The sequence below is a fragment of the Anser cygnoides genome, chromosome 1, assembly GCF_040182565.1.
Source record: "Anser cygnoides isolate HZ-2024a breed goose chromosome 1, Taihu_goose_T2T_genome, whole genome shotgun sequence".
Lineage (NCBI taxonomy): Eukaryota > Metazoa > Chordata > Aves > Anseriformes > Anatidae > Anser > Anser cygnoides.
This window is the reverse complement of record NC_089873.1, coordinates 201,328,263-201,341,292: the sequence shown is the minus strand read 5'-3', so window position 1 is coordinate 201,341,292 and position 13,030 is coordinate 201,328,263.

Below are 13,030 nucleotides of genomic sequence, written 5' to 3'. Positions count from 1 at the left end.
CGGCCCATTGATGGCATTGATGCGAGAAGAACAAAGAACCTCCTGTTTTTCCAGCAACTATATCTCTGTCAAAAATGGGCTCAAGTATTTTCTAAAATGATAAAACAATATGTCAAGAGTACTCTTAGATCACTGCTAAAGAAGATCAAGGGCTTTATTATCATCTGTGCATTTATGCACTTGGAGCCTGCTATAGAAAAGCACACAAGTGCCTGTGTCTGGAACTGAGGTCCTGACTAAACCCTCTTGCAGCAACTGCCTTCTCCTGCTGCTGGCTGCACTCTCCTGCAGCTCATTTTCAGCATGTGGGCATTAAATAAATAAATAAATAAATAAATAATAATAATAATAATAATAATAATAATAATAATAGATTAACACTGACAGCCCAAGCTCCCACCCAATCCCAGACAGACTGTTTAGCTCTCTTACCTGGCGAAGCCTCTTCGCCTTTTCTTGTGGGTGTTCGCCAAGCACACCTACCCAAGACATCCTACCTAACATTGCCACCCCTCCAGTACGGCACTCTTCATTTCATGCAGCTGCTCAGTATCAGGGCAGGGAGCTGGAAGGAGGAAGGCTTGCTCATGAATCTCACACCTACCTTCAACATGGCCCTGGAGCCCCACTTCACCCCACTACCCATTTGAGCAGCTATGCAAAAGCAAAAAAAAATGCTTTCCTGTTGACCAGCATCTTCCTGTTGTATTTATTTGTAAGACACTGCCTGAACTTTAACTGGAATCCTATGCTTTCTGGACACTGGGTATTTGAATATCAGAAGTCAGTCTGTGATCCAAAGTATTGAGGCACTTCTTTTAAACCCCTGGTAAAATGTAGGTAGGCACCTAAACTGAAGGATGCAATCTCAAAAATCTGTATCAAATTTTAACCAGTGAATTTCCTTAGAAGCTGAGTTCACTCTGACAGCCTTGAATCCAGCACAAGGTGTAGAAGTAGTGCAAAATGCTTTCCACTGAAATATTGCTGAGACAGGCCTTCCTTATAAAAACCTTAATCAAATGCAATTGTCATGTCTTTTCTTTTCTTGGAATCAGCAAGGCAAAATGCTTAGCCTTCACTTCTGCTTTCTACATCTCTCATCATTGTTATCATTGTCGTATTGGCTTTCAATACTGTGTGTTTCTTTTAAAAATGCACATCTGTACATTAAAAACATGATGTCAAATTTGGCCTGAGGCCAAACCAGCATGGATGAAGATAAGAATAAGAAAAAGAAAAGACTGCTCAGCTGCCAGACCTTGCATATGGTGTCTGGGAGAGCACATCTCTGCACAGCTGTCACACCAGCTGCTTGTGATAACTTGTCTCATGCTGTCCCAGATCCTTTCCTTCTGGCCTAGTGCTTCACTATTTTCCCAATTCTTTTCTGTGCATTATATTTTCTATTTGTCCATTCACTTCCCTAAGCAGTCTTTTTTTTTTTTTTTTTTTTGGTTAATTTCATTTTGTATCATTGATTTCAGGTGATTTCAGGCTATTTTTTCTAATAAAAAAGACCTAGGAATTCCAACCATGTTTCCAATAGTGCCTGCAGCCATTCCTGGGCAAGTGTTATCTGCAAATTCAAATTAAATCCTTAGGCCATTGAAAAAGATGATTAAAATCACAGGGAAACCTTACCTGGAAGTCTTTCAAGTTTCTGGACTCTTGTTAATGTCAACTACAGTTTATCCACCCTATAATAAGATAAGGTGGCTGTATTGCCTTCTGTAATAGGGGAGTGCCAAAATTCTTTCCAAAGCCAGAAGATTTAATTACAATGACTTCCTTCCTGTCCACTAGGCCTATTACATGGAAAGACAGGAAATTAACTTCATTTGACTCAAATTGTCATTGACAAAACTGTGTTGTCCCTCTCTTATCTCCCTTCTCGCCTCAGAGATTGACAAATTTATAATTTCATTATTTGTATTTTCTGGATTTGTCTTTCTGGATTTGAAATGAGGCTACCTCAAATTTATTCCCCAAATCCTTTTCTCTTTCTCTTTTTTGGCCCTGTCTGCCCTCCACAACTTCTCTGAACTAATCAGTTGAGATTCTGAGATTGCTTCAGCAATCAGCAAACAACAAATTTCACCAGACTGATTTGTCTAGCACATTTTACTGACTGCTTTGGTATGTTTAACCTGTCTCATTACCCTTCAGCCTTCTCTTTTGCTAGTTTGGTTTCTAGTCTTAACTTTGTTTTGTTGATGCCACGTTAAGGATCTAGTCACAATTCATTCTTTTCATGAAAATTGAAGCAAACTAGGTCTTGAAGATTTCAAACTCCATCATAATTTTTCAAATTTGTGCACCTATTTAAAGCTACTGAGACTGCAACTCTTGCTCCTGCTTTTGACCCATCCTGTCAGTCTAAGTTTGAATTTGCCTTGTTTTGATTAAGGCTCTTAGGGAAGTGATGACTAAATCTGAGTGACAGCAGCATCAGCTGTTTATTACAGTGCCATTTGACATTCAATCTCTCATCACCAATCAGGCACTCCATCTGTATTAGCATCCTCATTGGAGCTAATGCCATTTACTAACACCTCCATCCAGGTCAAGTTCTTAAGGTTAACTCTGCTGTTGCTTTGCAACAGGTCTTTAAAGTACAAAGAGATATATGCATGGAAAGAGAAATTAAAAATCTATCTTTCAGTACCTGAATGACTTCAGTATCCTGATGGAAAAGACTACCTTATATTAAAATAATAGATTCAGATATTTTAGGGTTTCGCATCAAAATGTTGCATCACCAGTGCTAATATAGCACTGAGATGTCCAGATTCCCCAAAAGATAGATATGATGTAAAAAGCTGAGACAAACAGTAAAAGTAGATTGCATGTGCATACCCTTCTCAAGGTAAAAATGAGCTGCTGTCTTTCAAAGAGGGGAAGTGGTTACTCACAGTAAGAAATCATTGCTCATCAGAAGGAAACAAGTTAGGAATTCCGTGTCTATGTAACTTTTGTTAGATTCATTTTTAAAGGTTAGGAATGTCACCAGGACTTCAATAGACTAAAATTAAGAGAAATCAGAAGATAAAATACATAGCAGAAGTAGCATTCTGTCACAGTGGTCATTTCATACATCCCATATCTAGTTTGGGAGACACAGGCTGAGTTCTTTTGAAAACTGTCCAGAGCAATAAATAAAAATCATTTTCCTTGTAGCTTTGGAAGGACGATCTGCATTTTCCAGCAGCAGATGGCTTTTCCATAGCATAACAATTTATTGGTGAACCTTCAATATCTCCAAAGTTGTTTCAGTAACACTGTTAAGTCCAAAGCAGAAAAATCTAAGGCTTACGAAGTTGTTTCATTCCTCCAAATAACCCATTCCACCAGCCTGACATTTACAACTGTTATTATGACATACAATTATAGTCTTTTTGTTGTATTTATTTTCAATACCATGGTAATCACCTTCTGCAATGCAATTTAGTTTTTGTTTCCAAGGACATTACAGCAGCAACATAGTCATTGCTAATTCTCTGCAAAGGACCTGAATTACAAGCATGCTGGAGCTATGCTTCTTTCCTGCCCGTGCAACATACAGCATTGAGTACTTCTCTTACTGGTACAAAAACAGCTGGCTTTTCTCAGAGACTGCTGTCCTAGACTTCCTCTCGGAGAGGCAACAGGGGCTGTTTTTGAAGATAGTCATCTTCAAGTCAGTGAAAAGAGTTTAAAAGAGGCACATAGCACCTTTTTTCCTGCTCTTCATGCCAAATAGAGAGAACAAGTGTGGAAAGACTTTTGGAGGGCATCTCTTTATATTCTAAGAGTTGGGAGTAGGAGAGGTGAGATGAATCCTTCATCTCTGATGATTTTTTTCTCTCACCATTGGCTGCACAAGGGGTTTGGGCATCTTGCTCAAACCTGATGGTTGTTTTCAACTAGGTGAGTTAGGTGAGGGTAAATGCCAAATCTGCTACAGCAATCACCAATGTCAATAGCAGTCTTTCCATTGACTTCTGCTCAGAACTGGTTGGCTGAACTTTGCAAGAATTTGACACTTTCTGAAGAAAGTTTATGAGCAGTGCTAGGAACTGTGGCAGTAGTTAAGGTAACTCATAGAAGTTGTTCAGTGCCTTGCAAGAACAGCTTAGTGTGAGGGTTTAGCAGTAACAGGGAATGGAAACTGTTGAGTTACTCTTCTGACTTGACCTCTCACTCTGCTCTCTCAGTACAAAACTCTTGGAATCATAAATTTAAATATATTTATTTATTAATTTTTACATTGATTAAATGTTCCTTCCCATCAACGAAGGCCTTTGTTCTGTTTTGGTCCTATACATTTGATCAAAATTACACCATCCTAGGCACTCGGCTATTATGTAAATTTTTGTGTATTACGAGCTGTGTACATCGGTCAGGTCTCCCTTTCTCCAATCAGTATTGGTTAAAAGGGAAAAATCATGGTAATAGTATTCCCCTCTAAGCTGCTGGAGTTCAAAAGCTCATTCAGTTAGTCCAGCAATAGTACAGCATTTATTTAAACTGGATACCAGATTAGCTCTTCCTTTTGTAAGATTTGAGGGTCCAGAAATTCCCATTGACATTTCTCAGTTTTGTACAATGCAGAGTAGAATTTTGCCTGCATTTTGTGCATCTGCTCACAGTTGTCTGCACTTTCCTTCACTGAATGGAGAGAAACAGACACCTCCACAGGGTTGTCTCACCTAGGGGTGGCATTAATGGCTTTTTAAGGTGCCTTTGTCTCTGCTGATAGCAAAGGGAGACTAGTGATTTATTTTCAGATGGCTGCCATTAAACGAGCTGAAATAAATGAGCCCATAAGTGGCTTCCCTTTTCTATATCACTGCCGGGACATTGCTAGACTTTATTGAACATAACTTGACTAACTTGTCCTTGTAATGATCCCAGGCTGCTGCACTTTCTTGTTCCATTCCATTGCCCAGACTGGGGAGAAAATATAATGCCACATGGATTGGTGTACCTTCTCATACTGCTTCTACTATGTGGCTGACAATATCACTGCAGAGTAGGAATGATATTTACCTCAAAAAGGGTATTCATGTGGAACCTACTTATATTAATGACAGACTAGAGTAGAGGGAATATCAGAGACCCTGCTCAAGTTATGAGACACTGTTAATGCATGACCTGTATCTTTTCCAATTTTTACAAACTGAACATTATATTTCACAAGGGAAAAATTAGGTTGCATTGATAAGAGGACTGCTTGCACCAGTCTTACTAATAGCAACTACAATACAAAAGCAGCAGTTTCCAGCTTTTATACAGCATTACATTTCGTTGATGCATTTGAAGAGAAATTATTCGAGACAATGGAAAAAAAAAAAAAAAAAGATGTAGGAAGGTGAATCACATTGGAAAAATAGGAAAAAATGAAAGTGGGAAAAAAGTTTGTCAAGTGTGCTGTGTCACCACCAGTAAGAATTACTTTAATACCTTGTATCAGTGAAATACTATTAACTCCTACTTGGTTGGACATCATGCATGGTGTAGGAGGGAATATTTCAGACAAACTGAATGGCAGCAATTTTTGGAGAAAGAGAATGACTCCCACTACTTTTTTTTTTTTTTTTTTTTTTTTCTGGGAGGGAACTCATTAACATCTTTGCACCTAATTCTTACTGGCAACCAGTTATTGTGCATTTGCACAACTGGAGCCAAACTCCATGACTCTACATGCTGCTAGTCCTGCATAGTCCACTTTTCTAAGACCAACAATAAGTGAACAGACCAGGGAGAGAGTAAATGATTTGAAGAATACGTCGATGTCACTCCAGTCTTCAAAAAGGACAAGAAGGAGGATCCAGGCAACTACAGGCCAGTCAGCTTCCATCCCTAGAAAGGTGATTGAACAGCTTGTTCTGGAGGTCATCTCCAAGCACGTGGAGGCTAAGTTGATCAGGAGTAGTCAGCATGGATTCACCAAAGGGAAATCATGCTTAACCAATATGATAGACTTCTATAATAGGATGACTGGCTGGGCAGATATGGGGAGAGCAGTGGAAGTTGTCTACCTTGAATTCAGCAAGGCTTTTGACACTGTCTCCCATAACGTCCTCATAGACAAGCTCAAGAAGTGCGGCCTAGATGAAAGGACAGCAAGGTGGATTGAGAAACTGGCTGAATGGCTGAGCTCAAGAGGGTTGTGCTCAGTGGCACAGTCTAGATGGAGGTCTCTAGCTAGTGGTGTCCCGCAGGGGTCAGTACAGGGTCCCATTCTGTTCAACTTATTCATCAGTGACCTGGATGATGGAATAGAGTGCACCCTCAGCAGGTTTGTGGATGACACAAAAATGGGAGGAGTGGCTGACACCCCAGAGAGCTGTGCTGCCATTCAGAAGGAGGGTTGGACTAGATGAGGTTGGAGGTCCCTTCCAACCTCAACCATTCTGTGATTCTGTGACTTGGGAAGTTCTGCCAGAAGCTGTCCCTTGAAAGCATCACACAAACCTTATTGCACTTCACATCTTCTAAAGGGCCTTTAGAGGTTTACTGAGACGTTAGTACACAAATACACAGTACTTCTTTCAGGATAACACCTAAGATATTTTATGCACTGTACCTTTGAAATGACAAAAAGAAAATGCTTCCGTCTGAGACGTGATTTTAAAAAATATGTGGATCTCAGGCGGCTCCACCCATTAAGCCCATGATAAAAAGAAAGAAAAAAACAAAAAAAAAAAAAAATAAGGAGGAAGAAGGGAGGAATATGTAGGAATGATTACAACAGTATTTTTGGGAGGTTTTATGAGTACTCTGGTCAGAATATGGGGCAGCTTGGGAGGGATGTATGTGTGCACGTATGTGTGCCTGGAGAAGAGCAGGCTGAGGGGAGGCCTCATGGCGGCCTGCAGCTCCCTCACGAGGGGAGCGGAGGGGCAGGTGCTGAGCTCTGCTCTCTGGGGACAGCGACAGGACCCGAGGGGACGGCATGGAGCTGGGACAGGGGAGGGTCAGGCTGGGTGTTAGGGAAAGGTTCTGCACCCACAGGGTGGTCGGGCCCAGGGAAAGGCTCACCAGGGCAGTGGTCACGGCACTGAGCCTGATGAAGTTCAAGAAGTGTTTGGACAACTTTCTCAGAATAGGGTCTGATTTTTGGGTGGTGCTCTGGGGACCCAGGAGTTGGACTCAATGATCCTTGTGGGTCCCTTCCAACTTGGGAGATTCTATGATTCTATGATATTATGTTAATACCAAAAGAGAGAAAAAAATATAAACTTGAGAGAGGCCTCACATGATTCTCTTTTCTAGCTGTCTATCAAAGGTCTCCATCTTTTGACTTGTATACTATCCTCTTAACACTGACTGTAATAATGGAAGAAAATACTCCTTCCGGGCTGCTCACACACACAAGGAGAGGAGCAAAGGCAACTGTACTGGTTTATTTATTGTTTGTGTTTCTCTCTCTCTTTTTTTTTTTCTTTTTTTTTTTTTTTTTAAGCAATTCATTAGAAGGTTGTAAAAAGATCAAATATGTTTACTGTTTTAAGTTACACACTCACTCCTGGTAAAATATTTCATCCCTTTATGAAGCACTCTGCAGTTTTGGGAGGTGGATATTTTGTGTTTCCCCTTTGAAACTTGGTGTGGCTGGTACAGAAATTATGACACCCATTTCTTTCTTCCTGTATTCAGCTTGTGGAAGAGAACAGAGGGAAGATCGCTTCCTTAGTCCTGCTGGCCACACTATCGCTGATATGAGCCAAGATGCTGTTGGCCTTCTTGGCCACCTGAGCACACTGCTGGCTCATATTCAGCCAACTATCAACCAATACTCCCAGGTCCCTTTCTGCCAGGCAGCTTTCTAACCACTCATCACCCAGCCCGTAGTGTTGCATGGGGTTGTTGTGCCCCAAGTGCACTTCAGCTCGTTGAACCTCACAGAGTGGGCCTTGACCCATTGATCCAGCCTATCCAGATCCCTCTGCAGAGCCTTCCTACCCTCAAGCAGATCGACACACGCACCTAACTTGGTGTTGTCTGCAAACGTACTGAGGGTGTACTTGACCTTGCCATCCAGATCACTGATAAAGATATTACAGAGAACTGGCCCCAGTACTGATCCCAGGGGGACCCACTTGTGACCAGCCTCCCACTAGATTTAACTCCATTCACCACAACTCTTTGGGGACAGCCACTAAGACAGTAGTCTTCTTGAGTGGCCTGCTCCTTCTTCCAAAGGTCATAAACTCTCTTTTTCTTTCTGAGCTGTAGCCACAGCTCTCTGTTCAGGCAGGCTAGTCTTCTTCCCTGCCAGCTAATCTTTTGATGCATGTATCTTCCTTGGGTCCATTCTTTGTATTTTCTGAGTATTTCAGTAGCTGGATTCAGAACACAGGGACCATCTTTTCTTTGCCTAACATCTCACAACATTTACTGGTGCCCTGATACATAGTCTGTCAGCCTCTAACTGCCACAAACCACCTCAGACTGAATCTTTAGCCTTCAGCAGTTTTTATTTCCATTATTATACTTTCTCCCTTTCCTCCTCCTCCACAATATGTCCACAATAACTTTTACTTCTGCTCTCTCGCTCCAATCTCCATCTTCAGCATCTCTGTCTTCACCCAGCTCCTCTCAGTGTAGGACGTTCAATCGCATTAATACACGTTCTTCTTTTCCTTCTGCATCTTAAGGAAGACATTACAACAGAAACTGGCTTATCATCTCGCTCTGCTAAAACTATCACCCTTAGTCCTAACCTTTTATGTTCTTCGTTTCATTTTCAATCCCAGGAGAGCTCACATTCAGGCTTATCTGAATTCTTTTGAGTGTGGGATTTTGAGACACTGTATTTCATGCTCAGTGTTTAATGAAAGGATTTGCCATAACTCAATGGGGTAATAAGCTAGATCAACTGCTTTGTTTTCAATTATTATTACAGAAATCCTGCGGGGAGAAAAAAAAATAATCCAGCAAGATTTACTCTTTATAAACATACTCATTTTCTGCCTCATGCTTCTGGAGACCAAAACATTTTCTCTGTTAGGCTAGTTACCTATTCCTCTATTAGGCTGGAATACTTCCATCAAAGTAAATATCATTATGCCAACTTTGCATGAAAAATTTTATCAAAGTTTCTTCTTCTTTATAGCCAAGAAGTTCTAGATGCGATATTCATCTGTGTCAAAGATTCTTTATATGACCTTAACCATTTTTTTCCATTATTTTCCACCTTGACATTTCCTTGTTTTGGAGTTTGGCTACACATTTTGAGACATCTTGGATCTCTTTTGCAAGAATATTGACACTTGCGGTAGATACACAGAAGAACTAACAATTTTTTTAAAATACAAACTTTCCTCCTTCCTGTGTAAACTCACTGTCCTGAAATACAAAACAGCTTTGCTATCATGAAGGTATATTATAAGGAAAAATATGTTACTGTAAATTAAAATCTCAGATAGAGTGCTAGTGAAGAACATACTAGTAGACAGCCTCATAGACATAATTTATTTATTCCTCCCTTCTATTACCCTATTGAAAATTATTATACTTCAGCTGTGGTTATATTACTGTTGTTAACACACAAAATGCCACTTTTCATCATTCTACGTTTTGCCCTTCACAGACTCAGGATGGTCTGTTATCTCAGAATAAATCACTGAAATAAGAAACACGAAGAAGATAACATTTAGGCAATACAAGCCTGACTCAAAATACAATCTACCCCTTTGTGCCATGTAGGTCATGTACGACTGCAAAATACACCCACTGTAACAGTTGTGATTTTTAGTTTATACTTGATAGGATAAGAAGCTTGTGTGCTTTTTTCTGGTGCTTTTTCTTCCATTTTAACCAGCTATTGCAGGTCTTCTAAATCCTCGTCTTCAAATCGTCAATTACCCTTGGACTCCAAAAATACAAAAATCTTCCAAACTTGAATCAAATCCAGACTAGATGTGTTTCAGTAAATTAAGCTATAATTGCTTTGATGCAAAACACACCTTTTGGGAGCTGTACATTAATCTCAGAACAAAAGCTCTCTTCTTCATCTGATATTTGCATAAATACTTCAAAAGGTGACCGGACGGATGACCTCAGCTCAGGAAGAAGAAACTACTCTGAACCTTCCAAGCCCCTTCTGAGAGGAGAGTTTTTATCCAGAAGAGCAGATATCCAGAGATGACACACACAGCCATAAACTAAATCAAGTATATGACTTTTAAGCTGCTAAAACAGATGCTAAAAATATATACATATATTTTAAGTTTAATTTTGTCTGTCCATAAAATTTTAATGTTTATGCCATGGAGTTTACATTTATGAGTTGATACTTCTTGCCATCAAGTCACATTGTGGAATATACTTTATCCCCATGCATCATTTGAAAAATAACCCTAATTCTCAGAAAACCAATCAATGAACATGAAGCCTGCTCTGTAATGAACTAATGTCTAGCTTTCCAGGCTTGCCAGCCTCTGGCCTACCCATCAAGAGCAACGTTCCAAAGGCAGTCCAGCAGTTTGTTCTGCAAACATCACTAGACTTGCAGAGGGCTTTCTAGACTTTATATCAATCAGCAGAAGAAAGACCACCACCACTCTGTTCTGTCTGTGTGAAATTAATGGCATAAACCAGTCATTTTTACTTCAAAAGCTGCAGCCCAGAGAGTTCTCTGACAAATTTCTCCACATTTCTCTTCTGGTTTTGTGGTAATAAGATCAAAGCCCTGAGACGTTACCAACATGAGTAGTCCTTTTATTTTCAAAACCAGATTAAAAATAATGAGGTGCCTTCATGTTCTTCCAGGCATATCTTTTTTCTCTGAAAAAACACTTTTCTATTTTATAGAATATCCGTTCCCTCTTTCCAAATGAAAGACTATAAATGCAGATAGACTCTGGAGTGAGATGTGAGAACAATAAAAAACAACTAAACTAATTAGTAAACGAACAATTCACCTCATCCTCTTAGTTGATCACAGCTGGTGTTTGCCATGTGAACAGGTTGCTTCATGGAGACCACATCTAAGGAATCCTGATATAACTCAGGTCTGTGCTTAATGACACTCACGGCCTCTTGCTTCCTTCTTTCTTTAGCAAAAGTCCCCATTCATCTCCCAAAACTGAAGAAGCAAAAGATGCCTTAAGCTGTAGCTGCTTACAAGGTTTGGGAGCAGAGCCATTGGACCATCACACTTCACGGGGAAGTGGGATTGTCAGAGCGGATGATAACCATACCCACACAGGATTCATTTGAGTCCCCTTCCCAGAGTCAGAGTTTTGACAACAATTTAGTCTGTCAAATTAGTGATGGCTATGCCCTCTGCCAGACTGGTGAATTAGCCAGAAGGTGTCAAGGTTAGTCAAAAGTGACAAGGCAAGCAAACATCCACGTGTGCAACTGTGTAAGTCATTGCCTTGGCATAACAGGCTAAAAATCTCAAAATTTGCAGAGGAAAATTTGACCAGAGAGTAAATAGTTCAGCCTATATATAATCTACAGAAAGAGAGCAGAAATCTTACATATTTATGTATCAAAGAAAATGAAGTGATAATCCAGACATGATTATTTCACACCTCCTTGAGGAATGGATGCAAAGCATTCTCTCTGTGACTGATGAACACTGTAGCAAGACACAAAGGTTATGGACTGAAGCTAGGACTATTATGTTGGAAATAAAATGCAGCTTTTAAGCAGTGATAAATAACTTAAAAACAGCAATTGACATAACACTCAGAGCAGATGCAGTGCTGAGAAGGCAAATTCTCTAACATAGCTTTAAACCAAGAATCATTACTGTTCCCAAGGCCAGTTGTGGGAATTACTGGGTATGCACGACCTTCCATGTTATCCTAAAAGCTCATTTTGACTGTAGTAAGGCTGTATTTTGGCCTTCACATCTAGAAATACAAAAAACAGAAATACAATTTATTTCTCTCTAAGAGCTCATATTCACAAGGGATTCTGTGTCATTGCACTTGTCCATGTAAACATCCAAGGCTTTAAACGGTGCCAACACAAAGCCAGTTTACCCTACTTTGACCTTACAATGGTTCAAAATTCTCCTGCGGTGGCCATAGTCAAAGGCACTCTAAATACGAACTCAAAGCACTTGGATATCCTCTTCTTTTTCCTACAAGGAACCTAAGGAACAAGGGATATAGGAAATTTATCCAAAGTTCCCCCACAGATCAGTATTGGAGTTGAGGATTAGTCACGTTCTCTGGACTCCTTTTCTGGTAGTATATTGCTGGAAATCCCTTAGACCTTCTCTCCCTAATGGTGGCTCTGGGAGAGCACCAAAGACCTTAATGTCCATGCAGCGATACTCCCTGGTTTTTGGCAGCAGTATCATCCTGTAACACTACCCCAAGGCTGCTTCTCACTGGCTTTCTCACATATACCCCAAAAGTCTCCTGACTTGGGCCTTATTGCAAACAATCCAGAGCTTCTCACTGCCTTGTCAGCATAAAAGTGCTTTAGCTGTCACAGCTGGCGATCAATATTAGACCTGACACTACTCAACATTTTCAACAACGATCTAAAAGTAAATATCAAATCACCGCAGATAATTTTTGTGAAGTTGATGGTATAAAACAAACAAACAAACAAACCAAAAAACACAGCAGAGTGGAGAATAGTAGTGGAGACATGGCATCACTCAGAGCAAGCTGGTGTCAGGGAGGTGATTTCATTCAAACGAAAAGCCGTATGGACATTGTGCTGGGCAATCTGCTCTGGGTGTCCCTGCTTTATCAGGGTGTTAGACCAGAAGGCTTCCTCCAAAGGTCCCTTCCAACCTCAGCCATTCTGTAACTCTGTGAGGTAAGTGCAAACCCGTATGTCTGAGAAAAGGAAATGCAACAATGCACCAAAGGGAAACGGTACAATCTGTAAGGGTTAGAGAGGACAGGCAGTTCAATGCGAGCACACACCGCAGATCTGTTGTGAAAAGCTGCGTAAATAAAAGATCACAAAAGGTTATTCTTCATCGAGAGACTTAAGAGTTCAATCTGTTTTCAAAAATAATCAATAAACCATTTGATTCAAATGTAGTAATACTGCTCTAGGAGAA